Source organism: Scyliorhinus canicula, chromosome 8, assembly GCF_902713615.1.
Source record: "Scyliorhinus canicula chromosome 8, sScyCan1.1, whole genome shotgun sequence".
Lineage (NCBI taxonomy): Eukaryota > Metazoa > Chordata > Chondrichthyes > Carcharhiniformes > Scyliorhinidae > Scyliorhinus > Scyliorhinus canicula.
The window spans coordinates 135,258,351-135,279,252 of NC_052153.1; positions in this window are offsets into that span (position 1 = coordinate 135,258,351).

Below are 20,902 nucleotides of genomic sequence, written 5' to 3' on the forward strand. Positions count from 1 at the left end.
TTGGAAAGACGCAGGTTGAGGGGGGACCTGATTGATGTCTACAAAATTATGAGAGGTATGGACAGGGTGGATAGCAACAAGCTTTTTCCAAGAGTGGGGGTGTCAATTACAAGGGGTCACGATTTCAAGGTGAGAGGGGGAAAGTTTAAGGGAGATGTGCGTGGAAAGTTTTTTACGCAGAGGGTGGTGGGTGCCTGGAAAGCTTTGCCAGCAGAAGTGGTAGAGGCGGGGACGATAGCATCATTTAAGATGCATCTGGACAGATATATGAACGGGCGGGGAACAGAGGGAAGTAGATCCTTGGAAAATAGGCAACAGGTTTAGATAAAGGATCTGGATCGGCGCAGGCTGGGAGGGCCAAAGGGCCTGTTCCTGTGCTGTAATTTTCTTTGTACCCCCGGATCGGCCCTCCCCTGACTGTGGCGATGCTAGACTGAGTCCGCAGCCGGCGTGCTGAGCTCCCGATGGGTGTGCCCACACGCGACCCAAGCCATCGGGAACTCGGCCGGTTGGGGGCGGAGCATCGGGGAGCGGGCCTCAGGCAATGTCCTGAGGCCGTCGATACGTGGCGCGGTGTACTCCTAAAGTACAGCGCTTTGCAGGGGGCAGAGCATCACGAAAGCGGCGCCGTCCCACATTTGGTCAGGAATTTGGATTCTCCGGCTGTTCGCCAAACACGATTTCGGTGTCAGTAACCGGAGAATCCAGCCCATGGTTTCTGTGGAACATGAACAGCACTCCCTTCTCACATGTCCTTGGGCAACTTTATGTTGCATAGTACTTTCACCCATGCCATCACCAAGTCAATGTCCAGAGGCCGGAATCCCAAATTACACAGAGATGCACTCTTGTTAGTCTGACACCTGCTCAGTATGGCAGCCTGGCCACATGTCCCACTCTTTCAGGTATTAACAGATGGACAGGGAACAGCACCATGAGAGCACCACATATCCCATTACAGCTCTCCACAATGCCGAATGTTGCAGCATCACCTTCCTATTGCTCCACAATCGCCAATAGCACAGCATAAAGCAGCAACCATTAACATCTAGATCATGCAGTAAAGTTTTGAGGTTTATTTGCATTTTCCTGACAAACAGTCCCTCACCAGGACAATGGTTGGAACTCAGATTCTGCATTCATTGGAAGCCTAACAAGTCTCTGTCCTAGATGAGTGTTGAGGTGATACCTTGAACAGCCATTCTTGACACAACAGCCAATGAGTAACTTTTTCCTATATGGTCACTGCAGAGGCCTTTCGAGAGTTGCATTGCATCTCACCGAGAGCATTACAGTCCTCGCGATAGTATAGCATACAAGGCTATTCGTGTCTATCCATCCTCGGTCAATGGGAGCCCTGTCACGCAATGAATTCCACATTGAGTACAGTACTATGCCCTTACCCAAGGACTGCTTAAATCCCTGCTAATGAACTGTGCAGATCCAAATAAAGATTATGTGAGCTCAGCAAACAACTTCATCAAGATGAACACACGCTTCTGAAATCATATGCTTGCAGATCAAATAATTTTTAAAATTTTTTCCAATTAAGGGGCAATTTAGCATGGCCAACCCACCTACCCTACACATCTTTCGGGTGTGGGCGTGAGACCCACGCAAACACGGGGAGAATGTGCAAACCTCACACAGACAGTGACCCCGGGTCGGGATTGAACTCGGGTCCTTGGCGCTGTGCGGCAACAGTGCTAACCACTGCACCACCGTGCTGCCGTTCTTGCAGTTAAATCCAAGGTATCAGTTGTAGTCTTCATTGCCCTGTTCAACATTGTGTGCAAAGATTGACAAATCACCAATAAAGGACATTCAGCCTGAAATGCGGACACTCATCTTCCTGCAAAGAGGCATTAGACGCCTATGGGCTTCGAACGCCTATATTACAATGCTCAAGAGCAGCTTCTCTCACACTGAAACTCATTCTCAATGACACATTGGACAGACAGTTCCAATGTAAGTCCCAACAACTACTTGTGCCCACAACAACTGACATCACCCAGGGGCTGGTTTAGCACAGGGCTAAAGAGCTGGCTTTCAAAGCAGACCAAGGCAGGCCAGCAGCACGGTTCAATTCCCGTACCAGCCTCCCCAAATAGGCGCCGGAATGTGGCGACTAGGGGCTTTTCACAGTAACTTCAGTTGAAGTCTACTTGTGACAATAAGCAATTTTCATTTTCATTTCATTTTCATCAGTGCAGCAGTAAAATCAATAACCTCGCCGAGCACTTCTCCCGAGGCCAAAGCATGATTACCTGTGATAATTGGCTGACAGGTTTATTTGCCAAGCAGTGCTGTCACAAATGATAAGCAATGCCTCATGTTGCTGATGTGGAATTATAGATCACTCACTCTGGTGAAAATGGGCATGATTCTCCAGACTCATTGCGCTCTCACTCGAGCAAAACGAGGTCGGTAAATAGCAGGAGAGGCCGCAAGTGAGAACCATGCCAGGTACCAAACAGTTTGTGATGCAACCGGCCCACTCCCGTAGGCGTAATCGGGATCCCACCACAGCGTAGCAGCGTAGCGACAAACCAATTATCACCACTTAAGGCCTATTTCCACACAATTAACGAGAGCGATCCCATATCCAGTGGCCTCCTGTCATTCAGCAGCCTCTTCAGCAAGTGGTCACACTGACGCCGATTAGTACTCCTTTTGAAAAACTTGAACCAGGCGGAAGGGCTTCTGTGGGGAACCGAGGAGGTGAATAGCCATCTTTGGTCGCAGGCAAAGAGCCCAGGCACTGGGCTTACCACCTAAGGGCTCGGGGGGGGGGGGGGGGGGGGGGGGGTTGCGGGACCCTCCACAGGGGTGGGCAGCCATGGGAGGGTGGAGGGAGGTGCTGGGGTGGAGAAAACAGGGGGGGGGGGGCAACTGCACACATCACCACCATGCCAACCCGGATCATGTGTACCCATTCCAGGGGCAATCCCTGTCCCTGCCTGTCTGCCTCACTGCCCACCCATAACCCACATCGACTGCCGAGGCCTCTGGCCATGCGACTGAAGGTTGTTGCTGATAAGGAATTGGCAATTGTTGTTAAGTGAGCACTTCACACAACCCAAATGATATCCGTGGGTAGGCGGGCCATGTAGCATATGGGAGACATTGCCGAGCATCCCAATCACACCTTGATGCCTGGATACTGCCTGAACACTGCGGGAGGCAACACCACACACGCAGCAGCCAATATCCGAACAGGCAGTGGATGGGATACAGCTACGGGGACATGTCCATATCCGGAGGGTGGATGAGTGCCACGGGGAGGGGGAGATGCCTGGAGAAATGGACCAAGGGTTCTGACGTCGGCCCACATTGTGAAAGAAAATCACAGAGGCATCATACTGGTTGTGGACAAGGGTGTTTATTGTATGTAACAATTCCCCATTCTCCTGATGGTGCCACACCCCTCCCCCCCATCCACCCCCTCACCCCCGACCTACCACCCCACATTACCTCCTCCCCCGGTGCCCTCAGTAATCCTCAATGTGCTTTGCCTTCCTAGTTCTACTCCTATGTCTGGATGCATATCCGAGGTGGAGGCAGCCAGCTGTTTACCATGTCCCGTGGCCTTCGATATCCCTGGCAGATGATCCCTCTGAGGGCACTGTGGCTGGAGGGCCACGGATCACTTGTCGGTGGCACATGTAGAGTCATGTCGCCCTGTTCAGTGTTCTGACTTTGAGACGCGGCCTCCTCAGAGGGATGGAACTCGGGGGAGCTGGTGGCGACCGTCGCCACTCCATGGGCCAAGTCTGGGCTGGCACCCAGCACTCCGTCCCTCCTCCCGGTTGGTGCCCATAGTGCCCTGGGGTTGACCATTGGATGGAGGGGCAGCTGATTTGAGCCCCACTGCCCCTGCATTGTCTGGCTCTGCCAGTCCTGGCGATTCCCCATGCTCGGCACCAGTGTTCCACAGTGATTAGGACATTCTTTGAAGTGCTTCAGCCATGCCCATTTTTGACTGGGACAAGCTCTGCAGTGCGACGACTATTCCCATCTGAGGGCAGGACATGTCCCAGAGAAGTAGTTGATGCTAAAAATTTGAATATATTCAAGAGGCGCCTTGATATAGCACTTGGGGAGAATTGGGATCAAAGGCTATGGGGAGAAAGCAGGATTAGGCTATTGAGTTGGATGATCAGCCATGATTGTGATGAATGGCGGAGCAGGCTCGAAGGGCCAAAGGCCTCCTCCTGTTCCTATCTTCTATGTATCTATTTAACCTCATCAAGGTCAGTCTGGTACTGGGTGACATCACCTAGTGAGGCAGACATTCTGCCTAGACCCTCAGCCATGGCCGTCACCGACTGTGCGATCCCTTGGACACCTCCACTAATGGTGCTGACATTGTGCGCCAGGTTCTCCACGGCGGCCACCACCCTAGCGATGTTGGCCTCGGTGCCACACATTGGCGGCAACATCTCCTGAGCCCGGAGCCTCTGGGACTCCTCCAATTGGCCACAGATCTGCTGGAGTGTCACTGAGATCTCCCTCTGAATGTCATGGCTGTACCTTGAAGTCTCCATCAGGTCCAGGAAAACCACTTCCATCAGCTCAGCATCAGGCTGGGACCCAGCTGGGTCCTGGGAATTAGCCGACCTCCGACTGCGGTCTTGCCTGCGGTGTCCTGCCCCCACCTGATCTGCATCAGCAGCTGTGTGGTGCTCACCAGATTTTATCCTAGAAGCCTGACCACTAACATTTCCCAGCTAGGTGTGTGTGTCTGCGCTGGTGGAGGGTGGGGATGACAGCTGTGACGTCTCGATCGTGTCTTCCTCGGCGATCTCCTCCAAGTGTTCTCCTGGGAGGCTGCAGGGAGGGCCACCCGGGATTGGCAGCGGTGGTGTCTATTCACTCATGCTGCCTGGTGTAGATCACTGACCATCTTCCTGCACTGGAGGCCAGTCCTCCTGTCGTATACTGGGTGCTCATAGCTGCCGCCACCTCATCCCAGGCAGCACGGCCTGCCATGTGGCTATCCCTCTGGGATTTTCGGGAGAACAGGACATCCCTCCTGGCCTCCACTGCATCTCGGAGCCTGGCCAGATCGGCATCCCCGAATCTTGGGCCAGTCTCCTGGGCGTCATTGTTGCGAGCTGGCTGGGATTTGGTTAAGCAAGTGCTGTTTAAGTGCTGCTTGCCCTTGTCAGTGGGGGGCTGGTGAGCGTAGTGCCGGTGAATTGGCTGAAGAGCCTTCATTTGCGGCGAGAAGCCCGTGAGGCTTTGTTAAGTGTACCAATTAACATTGAATAGCATTGCCAGCCTGGCTGGGCCGAGCGCCGGGAAGTTCGTGGCCATTCCCGCTCACTACCACATGTAAAAATCTTTCTGGAGAATCGCACTCAATGTGCGTGAAGTTAAGCAATTGAAGATCCTGATGGGGCTACACTGGGGATTCTGGACTCATAAATGACCACGAAACGTTGCAGCAAATTGAATAAAATCAAATCCATGGAACTTGGAGTTGATAGGTTCAACACATATTTACAAAGATGACAACCATATACAATGAGTGAATACCTGTGTCACTGTTATGCTTCAAAACCTTGAAAACTTTTCTAACCCTACAGCAACATTGAGTGAAGCCACAACACCTGCAGCACAGGTGGAGGCATCCTGCTGACTGTATCCCCTGGTGGCCTGAGGCCTTGAGGGCCCCAGCCTGTTGACTGTGTCCTGCTCAGGGGCAGGTATGCCATCCTCGCCCTGACATATTGAAGTTGATGGGGTCACTGGCAAAGGTGAGGTGGTGCACTACTGGAGTGCCCAGACTGGATGCCTCCAGGTATCTGGATGACCCCTCCCTTCTCCTTGAGAGGAAGGGGCACCTGGAGGGGCACCTGGAGGTGCCTCGCCCCAACAGTGTGTGATTAAGAAACCATTTGTCCAGGAACTAATATGAGAGCTGAAAGTGCCTGGCAGATATTCAGTGCTGATATCCCACCTGTTGTCATGTACGACATCCTTTGCATTCTAACCTTTAGACTACCTGATGCCCTTTTGAAAGTATGAATGTGCATTTAACCTAACAGAACACTTTTTTCCCACAAATTTAGGGTACCCAATTTTTTTCCCCAATTAAGGGGCAATTTAGCATGGCCAATCCACCTAGCCTGCACAACTTTGGGTTGTGGGGATGAGACCCACGCAGACATGGGGAGAATATGCAAACTCCACATGGACAGTGACCCGGGGCCAGGATCGAGCACGGGTCCTTTTCGCCATGAGGCAGCAGTGCTAACCACTGTGCCACCATGCCGCCCCACCTAACAGAACACAACAGATCATTCATTCCCTTTCTCTGCATGCAGTTCAGTCCTTTTTTTGGATCCCCCACAGGCACAATCCTGGTGACCTCTTCACAGGCTACGGTCAGGTGACAGGGCCCACTGCTCACATCCTGAGGAAACAACGCCTCCCGCTTTTCCCAGACAATCTGGAGTTGGGTCTCCAGGGAGTTACTGCTGAACAGCGGGGTGGAAGCTTGCTTTCTTCTCTTGAACATTTCTAAAACTCGTGCGCTGCAGTCAATGAATAGCTGTCCGGGTGCTGATTAAATATGCCACCATGATCTTTGATCCCACTAGGTAAAGGAAGGGTGAGTATCCTCCTGACCACCCTGCCACTAGATTCGACAAGCTCTTTACGGATGCATAATTAATGAGCTGAACAGCTGAAGATCATATATGTTCAGCCATCCTGCTGCCCAGCGGGAGCCACTTTGAATTTCCCATCCTCTACCACAGTGATTTTGCCTCTACAATGGAAGATTTCCCCATTAATTCCTGCATTTCAACCCACTGATGGAGAAGCAAAATTTCAACTCCCTCCTCACCAGGTTTCACACTCTTACAGACCCGATAAAATCCTGCACCACCCCGCTCCCCTCACCACAATGCTAAAAGGAATTATCGCCTGTACCTTCCAGCTCTTATTTTCTCTCCAATTCGACAGTTATTTGAAGGAATGATTTGTGGAAACAAAGGGCTCAACCATTCGGAATAAGGATTTGACCACAAAATTAATCAACAAGTATGATCGCACTGAACTAAAAATGAATGGATCAAAATTTATAATTTGTCAAAACTAGCTAAATTGGACCGAGTTGCAACCCATAATAATGGTTTGACTTACCGAGTTAGAGCCACATCATTTGAAACACAGTAATGTTCTCTAAATGGAACACAACTAAACATGCCGTGCACTTTTTTTTAGCTTTTAAAAATATTTAAACTACTGACCTGAAGTAGCAGGTGACCTGGAGCTGTTGTGGGAGATAATTTGAATCCACTGGCTCTTTTTAAAAATTCTACTGACTGTCGGTGAGGTTTGATTTTACTTTCATTCTTTTACAAATGTTCCAACTGTACCACACCTGCAGGCTTCCTGGACAAGCCCAGCAACTGTCACCCTTGGCTACTGCAGCACTTGCACTGACCAAACACATGCTGAATGTTTATTCAACATGCTTGCCAAGACTGTTGGAAGAATAAATGTATTTTTATCCATTGTATTATCCATATCAAAGTAAGACTTTCATGGTAAGGTGATCCTTGGAAGGAAAAGTTTGTTCTGGGATTTTACCTCCTGAACCTTTACAATCCTACCTTGGCTGTCGGATGCCTATCCCCAGCATCAGGCAAGGTAAATGACCCGGAATTCAAAGCTCGCTTCAACACATTCACTCACGAATTAATGCACCCAGCAATATATTACACTTTACACTGTTGTGGCTTTGAGCTTGTCTGTATTCAACTGGTGCACCAACAAGTTAGGAAGAAAATAATTCAGTTAAAGGTTCGGAATAACCAAGAACTAGTGTTTCCAGTAGAAAATATTCCACCTGACATAAACAATTTCAATAAATGAAAGACTACGTTTATGTAATATTGCATTACCGTCCTGACATTCTTTTTTCCTTGAGATTAGCACTGTCACTCAACATGCTGACGATCAACTCTCACTTTGTAACTTGCAAAATTTGTACGAATTCTAATACTCCTTTAAACCAGACACATCAGATTGTCATAACTATTGTTGATTATCAAAATATACCGTCCAAGTCATTTTGTCCTTAGTTGTTTTTGAAAGTGATATCTGGACAAGTACTGCTCAGCATGTTTTTCATTGTGAATATCAGATGCCTGTAACTATAATGCTGTATCACATACCAAAGACTTTTCATTAACCACACCCTCCTCATCTCTACAGTCAGTTCATGCTGATATCCCTCATCAGCTGGATTTTGTAATAAAAACAGGCAGGATGTATCCTCCGTGTGAACTTTCACGGCGACATGTATAATGACGGGGACGATTCTCTGTCGTCAGGATTCTTCGTATGCCGGCAGATACGGGAAGAATGTTCAAACTACACACAGGCACTCAAGGCAGTGCTAGCCATTCTCCCACCTTGCCACCATGCTGTTTAGGAGGCCGGGTTTGAGTCTGCAGCCCACCCTGTGGAAGAGGGCGTCCCTCCTTTTCTCATTTGCATGGAGCAGTGGATCCACTTCAGACGCCCACAATCGGGGGGGTGGAGGGGAGACGGCATATTTTCTCTGAGCCATCTTTGTAGCTGCAATGTGAGTTTGGTGAGTGGAATGCTTATAAGCAGCTCCAGTTGTCAGGTTCTTTAGCGTGAAATCCAACACCGACAGGTATGCCGGGCCCGCTATGTTGGGGATTGCTTCCGATTCAAACCGGCAGAGTGCTGGCCTATTTTCATGTCTTGAGGGCAGCACGGTGGCCTAGTGGTTAGCACAACCGCATCACGGCGCTGAGGTCCCAGGTTCGATCCCGGCTCTGGGTCACTGTCCGTGTGGAGTTTGCACATTCTCCCCATGTCTGCATGGGTTTCGCCCCCACAACCCAAAAATGTGCAGAGTAGGTGGATTGGCCACGCTAAATTGCCCCTTAATTGGAAAAAATAATTGGGTAATCTAAATTTAAAAAAAAAAATATTTTCATGTCTTGAATCTCGGAACAAATAGCGTCTCCAAAGAGAGCATAAATTACATGCTATTCAGTGTGGTGATAACCACTGTAGATATGTATACTTGCAGTAGGGGGATGTATGGCTGTACCTGTAATACAGGTTCCTCCGGTAAGCCCCTGCCGGCTAGCTCTGCCCATAGGGAGCTTGTGTATAAATATGCGTGTGAGTCACTCAGACTCTAGTCTTCAGTTGCAGCCGGAGGAATAGCATCACACAGCAATAAAGCCTCGATTGAACTTGTCTCTCGTCTTTGACTGTAATTGTTAGCGCCACATTCAGTTTCAGCAGGAACACTTAGTCTCCCAAACGGAGAATCTAGCCTCTGATTTCTAATGGGCGGAGGAGGGTCGTTGGGTATTGTGAGATGGGATATCGTACGGCTTGGGCAAAATCCACGACTAAGATGAGTGCATTGTGATTCTTTGGTTTCTCCTTGGTTGAGACAATAAATTTTGATTCAGGTTTTACATCTCCAAGCTGGCCACCAGACATGACGCACACTCGCATAATCTGTTTCCAAGTCCATGACTTAAATGCAAAATGTAGAAAACCATTTAGAAGGGTCAGGCAATGTTTAAGCTGCAGAGGGAGCGAGAGCGGCAACCACATTCAATTATACTTCCCTGGAATTATTGCTGGGTACTGTCAGGAGTAGGGGGACATATCTTTCCCCGTTAAAAGGAGAAGAAAGCCAAGAAGCTATGGGTGAAAGTGATGGAGGAGGTGAGTAGCAGCTGTATTGAGTCTCAGTCTTCGTTGTAGTGCAGGAAGTACCTTTGTAAACTAGGCTGGTCAGGAAAAGTGAGTAGATTTGTTGATTCACCTCCATCAGACCATTTATGGGTGACACGGTAGCACAGTGGTTCGGACTGTTGCTTCACGGGGCCAGGGTCACAGGTTTGATTGAGTCACTGTCTGTGCGGAGTCTTCACGTTCTCCCCATGTTTCGTCGGTTTCCTCCGGGTGCTCCGGTTTCCATCCTCCAGTCCTGAAAGACGTGCTTGTGAGGTGAATTGGACATTTTGAATTTACCATCTGTAATAATAATATAATAATCGCTTATTGTCACAAGTAGGCTTCAATGAAGTTACTGTGAAAAGCCCCTAGGCGCCACATTCCAGTGCCTGTTCAGGGAGGCTGGTACGGGAATTGAACCCGCGCTGCCAGTCTTGTTCTGCACGACAAGCCAGCTGTTTAGCCTACTGTGCTAAACCAACCCCTCGGCGACGGTGTGTAGCGACAGCGGCATTTTCACAGTAACTTCATTGCAGTGTTAATGTAAGCTTACTTGTAACACTAATAAAGATTATTATTATAAGACCATAAGGTGTAGGAGCAGAAGTCGGCCATTCGGCCTGTTGAATCTGCACTGCCATTCAATGAGATCATGACTGATCTGGTATGATAAACCTCAACATCACTTTAGATTTAGATTTAGATTTATTGTCATGTATACCGAGTACAGTGAAAGTATTGTTCTTTCAGGCAGATCAGGCAGATCATTTCATACATGAAAAACATAGGACATACGATAAATACACATAGGCATCGGGTGAAGCATACGGAGTGTAGAGCTAACAACAGTAGAGAAGATGTGTAGGTAGATTAACTCAGTCCATAAGAGGGTCATCCAGGAGTCTGGTAATGACAGTGTAGAAGGTGTTTTTGAATTTGTTGGTGCGTGTTCTCAGACTTTAGTATTTTCCGTACAGTACAATAGATTGGAAGAGAGAATAATCCAGGGCTCTATTTCCTTAGTTTCCCAAGGAAGTAGAGGCGCTATTGTGCTTTCTTGGTCACAGCATCAACATTGGTGGACCAGGACAGATTGTTGGTTATGTGTGAACCTAGGAATTTGAAGCGATCGACCATCTCCACCTCGTCACCACTGATGCAGACAGGGGCGTGTACAACACTTTGCTTCCTGAAGTCGATGACTTAATTTCAGGGAGATGGCATCTGCTATGGACCGATTGTGACGATATGCAAATTGCAGTGGGTCTAGGCATTCTGGGAGTATGGAGTTGATCGATGTCAAGGCCACCGGACGATAGTCTTTGAGGCACGTTGCCTCATTCTTCTTTGGCACCGGTATGATGGTGGTCTTCTTGAAGCAGCTGGGGATCTCGGAACAGAGTAGAGAGAGGTTTAAGATGTCCACGAACACATCTGACAGCTGGTCCATGCAGGATTTGAGTTCATGACCAGGGACCTGTCTGGACCCGTCACCTTCTGAGGATTCACTTTCAAGAAGGCCGGTCTTAGTTCAGAAACTGTGATGGTGTGTCCAGGGCTGCTGGGGCAGTTGACAGCGGTTTGATGGTTTCCTGCTCAAAGTGAATGCACTGAGTTCATCGGGGAGGGGTGCGTTGCTGCAGGAGATTCTGCTCGGCTTTGCTTTGTAGCCCTTTATGTTATTTAAGCCTTGCCACAACCGACAAGAGTCCGTGATGCTAGTCTGTGCCTCTAGTTTGGTCTGATATTGTCTCTTGGCACCCTTGATGACTTTGCAGAGGTCGTACCAGGTCAGGGTCGCCTGTCTTGAATGCCTCAAACCTGGCCTTCTGTAGGGATTAAATTTCCCAATTAAGCCATGGTTTCCAGTTGGGGACATACATACTACTTTCTTTGCTCGGAGCCATCTACACATTTGCTGATGAAGTCTGTGGCGATGGTTGCATACTCGTTTAGGTTGGTCGCTGAGTTCTGAAATTTCTCACAAGGTTGCGCCAGAGCGAGGCGACTCTCTGCGACCTCTCCCTAACAGATCCACTTTTCACTTAATTTACAATCATTCTAAACTTTTAATATTTAATTCTAAGACTAAAATTATTACTAACCTCTCTCCTTTATCTTTTCTTGCAGGCTTGACATTGAGTACCTTGTGTTGCCCTATTATGTATTTTCTTTTATTTCCTTTTCTTTTCATGTACTTAATGATCTGTTGAGCTGCTCGCTGAAAAATACTTTTCACTGTACCTTGGTACATGTGATAATTAACAAATCCAATCCACTGACTCCAAGCTCTTCTGATGCCTCGGACCAGCACTGTACGACCTTCTTGATCAGATTCTCCCGCTTAAGTTTCTGCTTTTGTGCCAGGAGAAGGAACACCGTCTTATGGTCCGCTTTTCCGAAGTGCGGTAGGGGGATGGATCAGTAGACGCCCTTGATTTTTGTGTCACAGTGGTCGAGAGTGTTGGCGCCCCTGGTGGGACAGGAGATGTGTTGATGGAATTTTGGCAGGACACTCTTGAGGTTGGCCTTGTTGAAGTCCCCAGCCATCATAAACAAGGCCTCCTGGTGTCCTGTAGCTTGCCATTTCAACTCATCATTCTGCTCCCACATCCACATGTCCGTCCTTCGCCTGCTGCAATGTTACAGTGAAGCCCAGCGCAAACTGGAGGAACAGAACCTCACCTTCCAATTAGGCATGTTACAGCCTTCTAGATTTAACTTTGAGTTCAGCAACTTCAGACTGTGAACTCTGCCCTCCACCTTCACCCCATTTTTATTTCTATCAATTTATTTTCATTTCTTCCATCGCTCTGTTTATCCCACACCATCATTCTCCTCCCCACCCCACTTGGGGCCATCTGTTCCAAATTGCCCTTTGACACACTGCTTACCTTTGTTCTACCATTCACACATTCTAATCTCTTTATGTGCCACGATCAGCATCTTTGTTAGCCTTAATCAACACCCTTGTACATCCCTTTTGTCTTTCTGTCCTTGACACCTTTGTCAATCTCCACCTATCACTGGCCCTCTATCCCAACCCCCATCCACGCTCCCCCCCCCCCCCCCCCCCCCCATCCAGGACAGCATAAATCTGACCGTATTTCTAGTCCTCTCTAGCTTTGGCAAATCATCATCCAGACTCGAAATGTTAATTCCATTCTCTCTCCTCAGATGCTGTCAGATCTGCTGAGATTGTCCAGCATTTTTGGTTTTTGTTTCAAATTCTAGCATCCACAGTAATTTGTTTTTATTTTTACAAAGTTCCAAATGAGCGATAGCTCCTGTCTGTTCCCTCGCTGCAAGGTAGCCAGGAACTTTCTTCAGTGTTCGGTGGGCAAGTGGGATGGAGCGTGGCAGCCTTAAAAGCACAGCATTAATCAGGATGGAAGTCTGCTGATGAGAGTCTGCTGATGGGAGAGAACACCCTGCAGGGCCATGAGGAACATGCATCAGAGCTGGCAGCAGCGGTGGCCCTGCAGAGCTCACTATGGGCCTGAGCTGCAGGTGGGTGTCCGTGGTGGCAATGACTGCCGTGTTGCTCGGCTCGCTGTCTGCGCTCCTTCTGCCGCAGCTGAGGGGAGGATTGTGGTCACTGCGATGCCGCCCCCTGGAGGTGGGCCTGAGTGAAGATCCAATCATCAGGCTCAGCCTGACCGATAGTGGAGTGGAGCTGAGCCAGCTGGAGGAGGCCTGGTCCCCTAGGCAGAAAGCGGGGTCAGCCTTTGAATATCCACTGGGCGGATGATTTGTTCCTGATTTCTACAACCAGAAGGGCAACTACAAGGGATTTGGACCAGCTATTCCTCTTCCTGACTGACATCAGGCACAATAAAACAACAACAGGCTGGAGCTGGATTTTAAAAGTTTTAAAATGTACTTTTCAAAATGGCCAGAGTGTGGCGTCTCTCTGTGAGCTCACCCCTACAGACCCTCTTCCTACATCTTTTATAACATTATTATAGTATTTTCTATAATTATTAATTATTATACTATGTTCTATGTATTCACATATGTAACGATCTGCCAGGACTGCAATCAGAACAGTATTTTTCGCTGTACCTCGGTACACATGACTAATACACGTGACTATAAATAAAATAAAAAATAAAATAAAAATGAGCCTCAGTGATATCAAACTCTGCCCATGCGACTCCACCACAACCAGCTTACATTCATTAATAGGAAAGAAATAAAAGCACAGTTACACAAATAAAAGTGATTAAGACAATACAATTTAGGTGCATTGGCCTACAGGATTTAGTACAATATAAAAGAGAGGGTCAAAAAGGTTTGGTTAAGTGGTAGAATGTGATGGGATGACGATCGTAGTCAAAACTATTAGGCTCCATTCATCTCCGTTAATCGGGATTGTGTCAGGGGGCTAGGACCTAGCTCTATTTTTATATATATTATAAATTTATAAAATCTTAAAAACTGAGCAAAGGCGGTGGCACGTTGGCGTAGTGGTTAGCATTGCTGTCTCATGGCACTGAGACCTGGGTTCAATCCCGGGTCACTATCTATGTGGGGTTTACACATTCTCCCTGTGTCTGTGTGGGTATCAGACCCACAACCCCAAAGATGTGCAGGGTAGGTGGACTGACCATGCATGGTAGCATGGTGGTTAGCATAAATGCTTCACAGCTCTAGGGTCCCAGGTTCAATTCCCGGCTGGGTCACTGTCTGTGTGGAGTCTGCACATCCTCCCCGTGTGTGCGTGGGTTTCCTCCGGGTGCTCCGGTTTCCTCCCACAGTCCAAAGATGTGTGGGTTAGGTGGATTGGCTAAATTGCCCGTAGTGTCCTAAATAGTGACCTGAAGAAGGAGCCGTGCTCCGAAAGCTCGTGTTTGAAACAAACCTGTTGGACTTTAACCTGGTGTTGTAAGACTTCTTACTGTGCTCACCCCAGTCCAACGCCGGCATCTCCACATCATGGCTAAATAAGTAAGGTTAAGGGGGGGTTGGGTTACGGGTATTGGGTGGATACGTGGGTTTGAGTAGGGTGATCATTGCTCGGCACAACATTGAGGGCCGAAGGGCCTGTTCTGTGCTGTACTGTTCTATGTTCTAAATTGCCTCTTAATTGGAAAACATTTTTAAAAACTGAGCAAAGGCTTTAAAATGACTGAAGCCTTCCCTGGTTATGACTCAAGCAAAAGGAATGTTCCGGCATTCAGAGAAGCTGACACCTCATTATCTCTAAAGAGATGCTAATGACTGCAGAGATCAAATCCAAGGGAATTGTGCAAAGCAAAATTACATTTCCATGTCCAATTCTAGCCAATAGAGATTAACAGTCTTATCAGACAAAGGAACCTGAAAAACCTGTTTTGGAACATTAGGGCAGCACGGTAGCATTGTGGATAGCACAATTGCTTCACAGCTCCAGGGTCCCAGGTTCGATTCCGGCTTGGGTCTCTGTCTGTGCGGAGTTTGCACATCCTCCCCGTGTGTGCGTGGGTTTCCTCCGGGTGCTCCGGTTTCCTCCCACAGTCCAAAGATGTGCAGGTTAGGTGGATTGGCCATGATAAATTGCCCATAGTGTCCAAAATTGCCCTGAGTGTTGGGTGGGGTTACTGCGTTATGGGGATAGGGTGGAGGTGTTGACCTTAGGTAGGGTGCTCTTTCCAAGAGCAGGTGCAGACTCGATGGGCCGAATGGCCTCCTTCTGCACTGTAAATTCTATGATTAACTATTTCAAGAATCCAGAAAAAAGAATATACATCTGTGATAAACCACTGTGGTATATAATATGTGTTTTGTGGTAAACTACTACTGTATTATATGTAATGTGGCAAACCACTGCCTGATGGCTCCACCTCCCCTCGGGCTCGGTATAAAGGTGGCTGGTCTCCGCCCCTGCCCTAGTTCGGGATCAAAGGCCAGGAGGCTTTCTGTTTAGTTTATTAAAGCCTCAGTTACGTTCACTACTCATGTTGTGTTCATTGATGGCACATCAATTTAATAAGCTAAATTTTTAAGATGAATTCATCACTCAAGCCTGATCGCCTGGAGCTGGACCCACAGGCAGCCGATGCCACTGCAACATTCGAGCACTGGCTAAGCTGCTTCGAAGCGTTCCTCGGATCCTCCACAGAAGACTTCACCGACCTCCAAAAGCAGCAGATCCTCAATGCACTGGTGAGCCTGTAAGTTTTCTTTCTCATCAGGGACGCCCCCTCGTATACGGAGGTGATAATGCTGCTGAAGGGACAATATGTAAATTCTGTAAACTAGGTGTATGCTAGGCACCTTCTTGCCATGAGGCAACAATGCCCTAGGAAAACACTAGCCGAATTCCTGCATGCCTTGCGGGTACCCGGCCGGAACTGTGCTTGCCAGGCGGTATCGGCTCCCCAACACACTGTTGATCAGGGACGCCTATGTCGCAGGCATGAAATCAAACTACATACTCCAGCGATTGCTAGAAGGGGGTACACTCGGCCTCCCGGAGACAATGAAGCTCTCAAACTTGCTGTCGGTGGCCTTCCAGAACATGCAGGCCTACACCTCGGACCAGGTGACGCCATCATCCGACTCGAATGCGGCGCTAGCCTGTGCCGCGCAGCAGCCCGCCAACGCCGAAACCCTGAAGTGCTACTTTTGCGGCCAAGGTAAGCATCCCAGACAACGCTGCCCTGCAATGGGTGTGCGAGGAAGGGCACTTCGCGAAACTCCTTCAAGAGGGGATCATTGAGGCTAGTACCAGCCCCTGGAGAGCCCAAGTGGTGGTCGTCAAGACTGGGGAGAAGCACCGGATGGTCATCGACTACAGTCAGACCATCAACCGGTACATGCAGCTCAATGCGTACCCCTCCCCCGCATATCTGACATGGTCAACCAGATTGCTCAGTATCGAGTCTTCTCCACAGTTGACTTGAAGTCCGCCTACCACCTGCTCCCTATCCGCCTGGAGGACCGCCAATACACTGCGTTCGAAGCAGATGGCCGCCTCTACCACTTCCTCAGGGTTCCCTTCGGCATCACCAATGGGGTCTCATCTTCCAACGAGAAATGGACCGAATGGTTGACCAATACGGGCTGCGGGCCATGTTCCCGTACTTAGATAATGTCACCATCTGCGGCCATGACAGCAGGACCATGACAAAAACCTCCAGCACTTCCTCCACACCGCTAAACTCCTCAACCTCATCTACAATAAGGAAAAATGCATTTTCCGCACAACCCGCCTGGCCATCCTCAGCTACGTTGTGGAAAACGGAGTCCTAGGACCCGACCCCGACCGCATGGGCCCCCTTCTGGAACTCCCCCTTCCTCACTGCCCCAAGGCCCTGAAGAGATGCCTGAGGTTCTTCTCTTACTATGCCCAGTGGGTCCCCAATTACGCGGACAAGGCCCGTCCACTTATCAATCCACCATTTTCCCCTGACGGCTGAGGCCCGCCTGGCCTTCAACCACATCAAGGTAGATATTGCCAAAGCCACGATGCACACTGTGGACAAGTCCATTCCATTCCAGGTGGAAAGCGATGCATCGGACTTTGCTCTGGCCGCTACCCTCAACCAGGTGGGCAGGCCCGTGGCATTCTTCTCCAATACCCTCCATGCCTCCGAAATTCAACACTACTCTGTCAAAAAGCAAGTCCAAGCCATTGTAGAAGCTGTGCGACATTGGAGGCATTACCTGGCCGGCGGGCGATTCATTCTTCTCACTGACCAACGGTCGGTTGCCTTCATGTTTAACAATACACAGCGGGGCAAAATCAAGAACGGCAAGATTCTGAGGTGAAGGGTCGAACTCTCCACCTACAACTACGAGATCTTGTACCTGCCGGGGAAGCTCAATGAGCCCCCAGATGTCCTATCCTGCGGTACATGTGCCAACGTACAAGTAGACAGACTTCGGGCCCTCCACAATGGCCTCTGTCACCCAGGGGTCACCAGTTTTTTAAATTTTGTCAAGGCTCGCAACCTGCCTTACTCCATCGAGGAGGTCAAGACTGTGACCAGGGACTGCCAGGTCTGCACGGAATGAAAACCGCACTTCTATCGGCCAGACAGAGCGCACCTGGTAAAAGCCTCTCGCCCCTTTGAGCGCCTCAGCATCGACTTCAAAGGGCCCCTCCCCTCCACTGACCATAACGTGTACTTCCTCAATATTGTTGACGAATACTCAAGATTCCCCTTTGCCATCACATGCCCTGACATGACCTCTGTCACCATCATCAAGGTCCTGCACAGTCTCTTCACCTTGTTCGGGTTTCCCACCTACATCCATTGCGATCGGGGTTCCTTCTTCATGAGTGACGAGTTGCGTCAGTTCCTTCTTAACAAGGGCATGGCCTCCAGCAGGACGACCAGCTACAACCCCCGGGGCAACGGACAGGTGGAGAGGGAGAACGCGACGGTCTGGAAGGCCGTCCTCCTGGCCCTATGGTCCAGAAGTCTCCCGCTGGCAGGAGGTCCTCCCCGATGCGCTCCACTCCATCCGGTCGCTCCTGTGCACTGCCACCAACGAGACCCCTCACAAACGTATGTTTGCCTTCTACAGGAAGTCCACCTCCAGGGTCTCGCTCCCATCCTGGCTGACAGTCCCAGGGCCCGTCCTCAACCGGAAGCATGCGAGGAGTCATAAATTGGATCCCCTCATCGAGAAGGTCCTGCTCCTCCATGCCAATCCACAATATGCCTACGTGGCACATCAGGACGGGCGGCAGGACACAGTCTCCCTCCAGGATTTGGCACCTGCAGGTTCCCCAGCGCCATCACCAACCACCCCCCCCCCCCCCCCCCCCCCCCGCCCCCCACCCTACACCATCTCCCTCCACCAATACCCAGCTACTTCAAGACCTGGCACCAGCAGGCCAACCGGTGACCATCACCACCACCCCCGCACACGCACCGCCCCCCCCCCCCCCCCCCCCCCTCCACCGACTCAACTACTGGGTGAAGAAGAGGACAACACGTTCCCAGACGCGTAGGTTTCGACACCGGTGCCCACACCACAGCCAGAACTGAGGCGATCACGGCGGAAGGTCAAGGCCCCCGACAGGCTTGATCTTTAAGTCTACTTCACCCCTGCTGGACTATAAACAGGGGGTGAATGTGGTCAACCACTGTAATATACAATGTGTATTGTGGTAAACTGCCACTATTATATGCAATGTGGTAAACCTTGGCTCCACCTCCCTTCGCACGCGGCATAAAAGGTGGCTGACCTCCGCCCCTGACCCAGTTCAGGATCAGAGGCCCGGGATCAGAGGCCAGGAGACTTTCTGTTTAATTTATTAAAGCCTCAGTTACATTCGCTACTCGTCTTGTGTTCATTGATGGCACATCAGCATCCAAACCAAAGTTGCAAAGTGGGAGTAATATCACATGACCCCCCCTAGCTAAGCAAACCAGTTACCCCGTCTTGCTAGAGCTGCAAAGCTCAGGCTGCCATTTTATATCTGACAAACAGCATCTCAGAACAAGATCTCTGTCCAGGTTTGAGTACTGGTTTCCCACCTGCACTGTTTCAACGGGAAATTCTGAACATCTGTATCACCACCTGCATAACGATTTCATCTCGATGTGCTTATCTCTTCGCGGAAGTCATCTCTACTGGAAAAGTGAATTACCCCGCATCAGTTTTCAACCTGCTGGCTCTGTGAAATAATACACTAATGGACTTTGCGTCTGGATTCTGAATTCATGTAAAACCATGGCTCATAACTTCCTGATTCTCCAGCTTTGCATTTAGGGCATACTCCAATGATTTACTGGAGAATCCCTCCAGGAAGTTCCTCCATAAGCTTTTTGTTCCAGATTCCAGCATTCTCAGTAATTTGCTTTCATCTTACCTAAATTCTAGCTTTCCCTGGTCAATTGCACTGGTCTGGGAACCATCCGACAGAAACGATTTATATTGCAAACTTGAGATGGTTAGGCAAATTTTACTCTGATATCTACTCTGAAAGAGTAAGAAGAAAATAATCATTTCTAACTGCAGAATAAAAAACCCAGATCAGGCATTGATGGGACACCCCCACTCTGGTCCACCCCCCCTCCCCCCTCCCCCCTCCCCTTCTGGTCCATCCCCGCCCCAAACCGCACTCCCTCCTCTGGTCCAACTACCCCCCACGACCCTTCAGTATAACTGCCCAAAATACCTAACAGTGCGTCTTTCGGGATTTGTGGGAGAAAACCGGAGCACCCAGAGGAAACACACGCAGACATGGGGTGAACGTGCAGACTCCGCACAGACAGTGACCCAGCCGAGAATCGAACCTGGGACCCTGGCGCTGTGAAGCAACCGTGCTAACCAGTGTGCTACCATGCTGCCCTCAATCAGGAAAACCTCTCACATTGTCTGAATCACTTACCTTTAAATTGGCCCAATTAAACAATTCCTTCATGACAGCAGGTGCTGTTAATAAAGGGGTTCCTCTTCCCTCTCTGCACCTCAGTGGGTCAGGTACATTTTGGCGCCGCCCTTTTGGCACCGATCATTTGGCGCCGACCTTTTGGCGCTCATCTGTTTTGGCGCCGACCTTTTGGCGCTCATCTGTTTTGGCGCTGGCCTTTTGGGCACTCATTTGTTTGGCGCCAATTCAGTCCAACAGGAATCCAACAGTCCGGGAGCTGGTTTGTTTACTGATTTCCTGACACAACCATTTCCCCCATTTGACTCAGCCAGAGGCAGAGACCGGGCGTCCCAGAGGCTCCCTGACACTGACCTGTAAATCCAGCGACTTTGATCTCGGCAGCTACAACATGTTCTGGATCCGGCAAGTTCCCGGACAGGGGCTGCAGTGGCTGAAGGAGTCTGAGGAGTCTGAAGACCGAAGACACCGCCATCTATTACTGCACAGTAGACCCACAGCAAGAAGAACCAGGGCTGGACCTGCACAAGAATAGCTCGAGAGGGAATTCAGCAACTTGCACCTTAACCTCAAAAATCATATTACTGAGTTGACTAATTTAATATAGTTGCATATCTCACGATTACCGCTTTAAAGCACTGCCCTCATGTCGGAAACAATTATTTAATTGACCAACTGCCTACCTGTACACGAATTCAATGCCAACGAGCTTTAGCTTTCGTGGATCATAGCCCCTTTCTTTGACTGCACAAAATTCACTCCTTACTCAAGTTCTACATTTAAGCACCCGGTCACACTGCACTGGCTCCCCACATC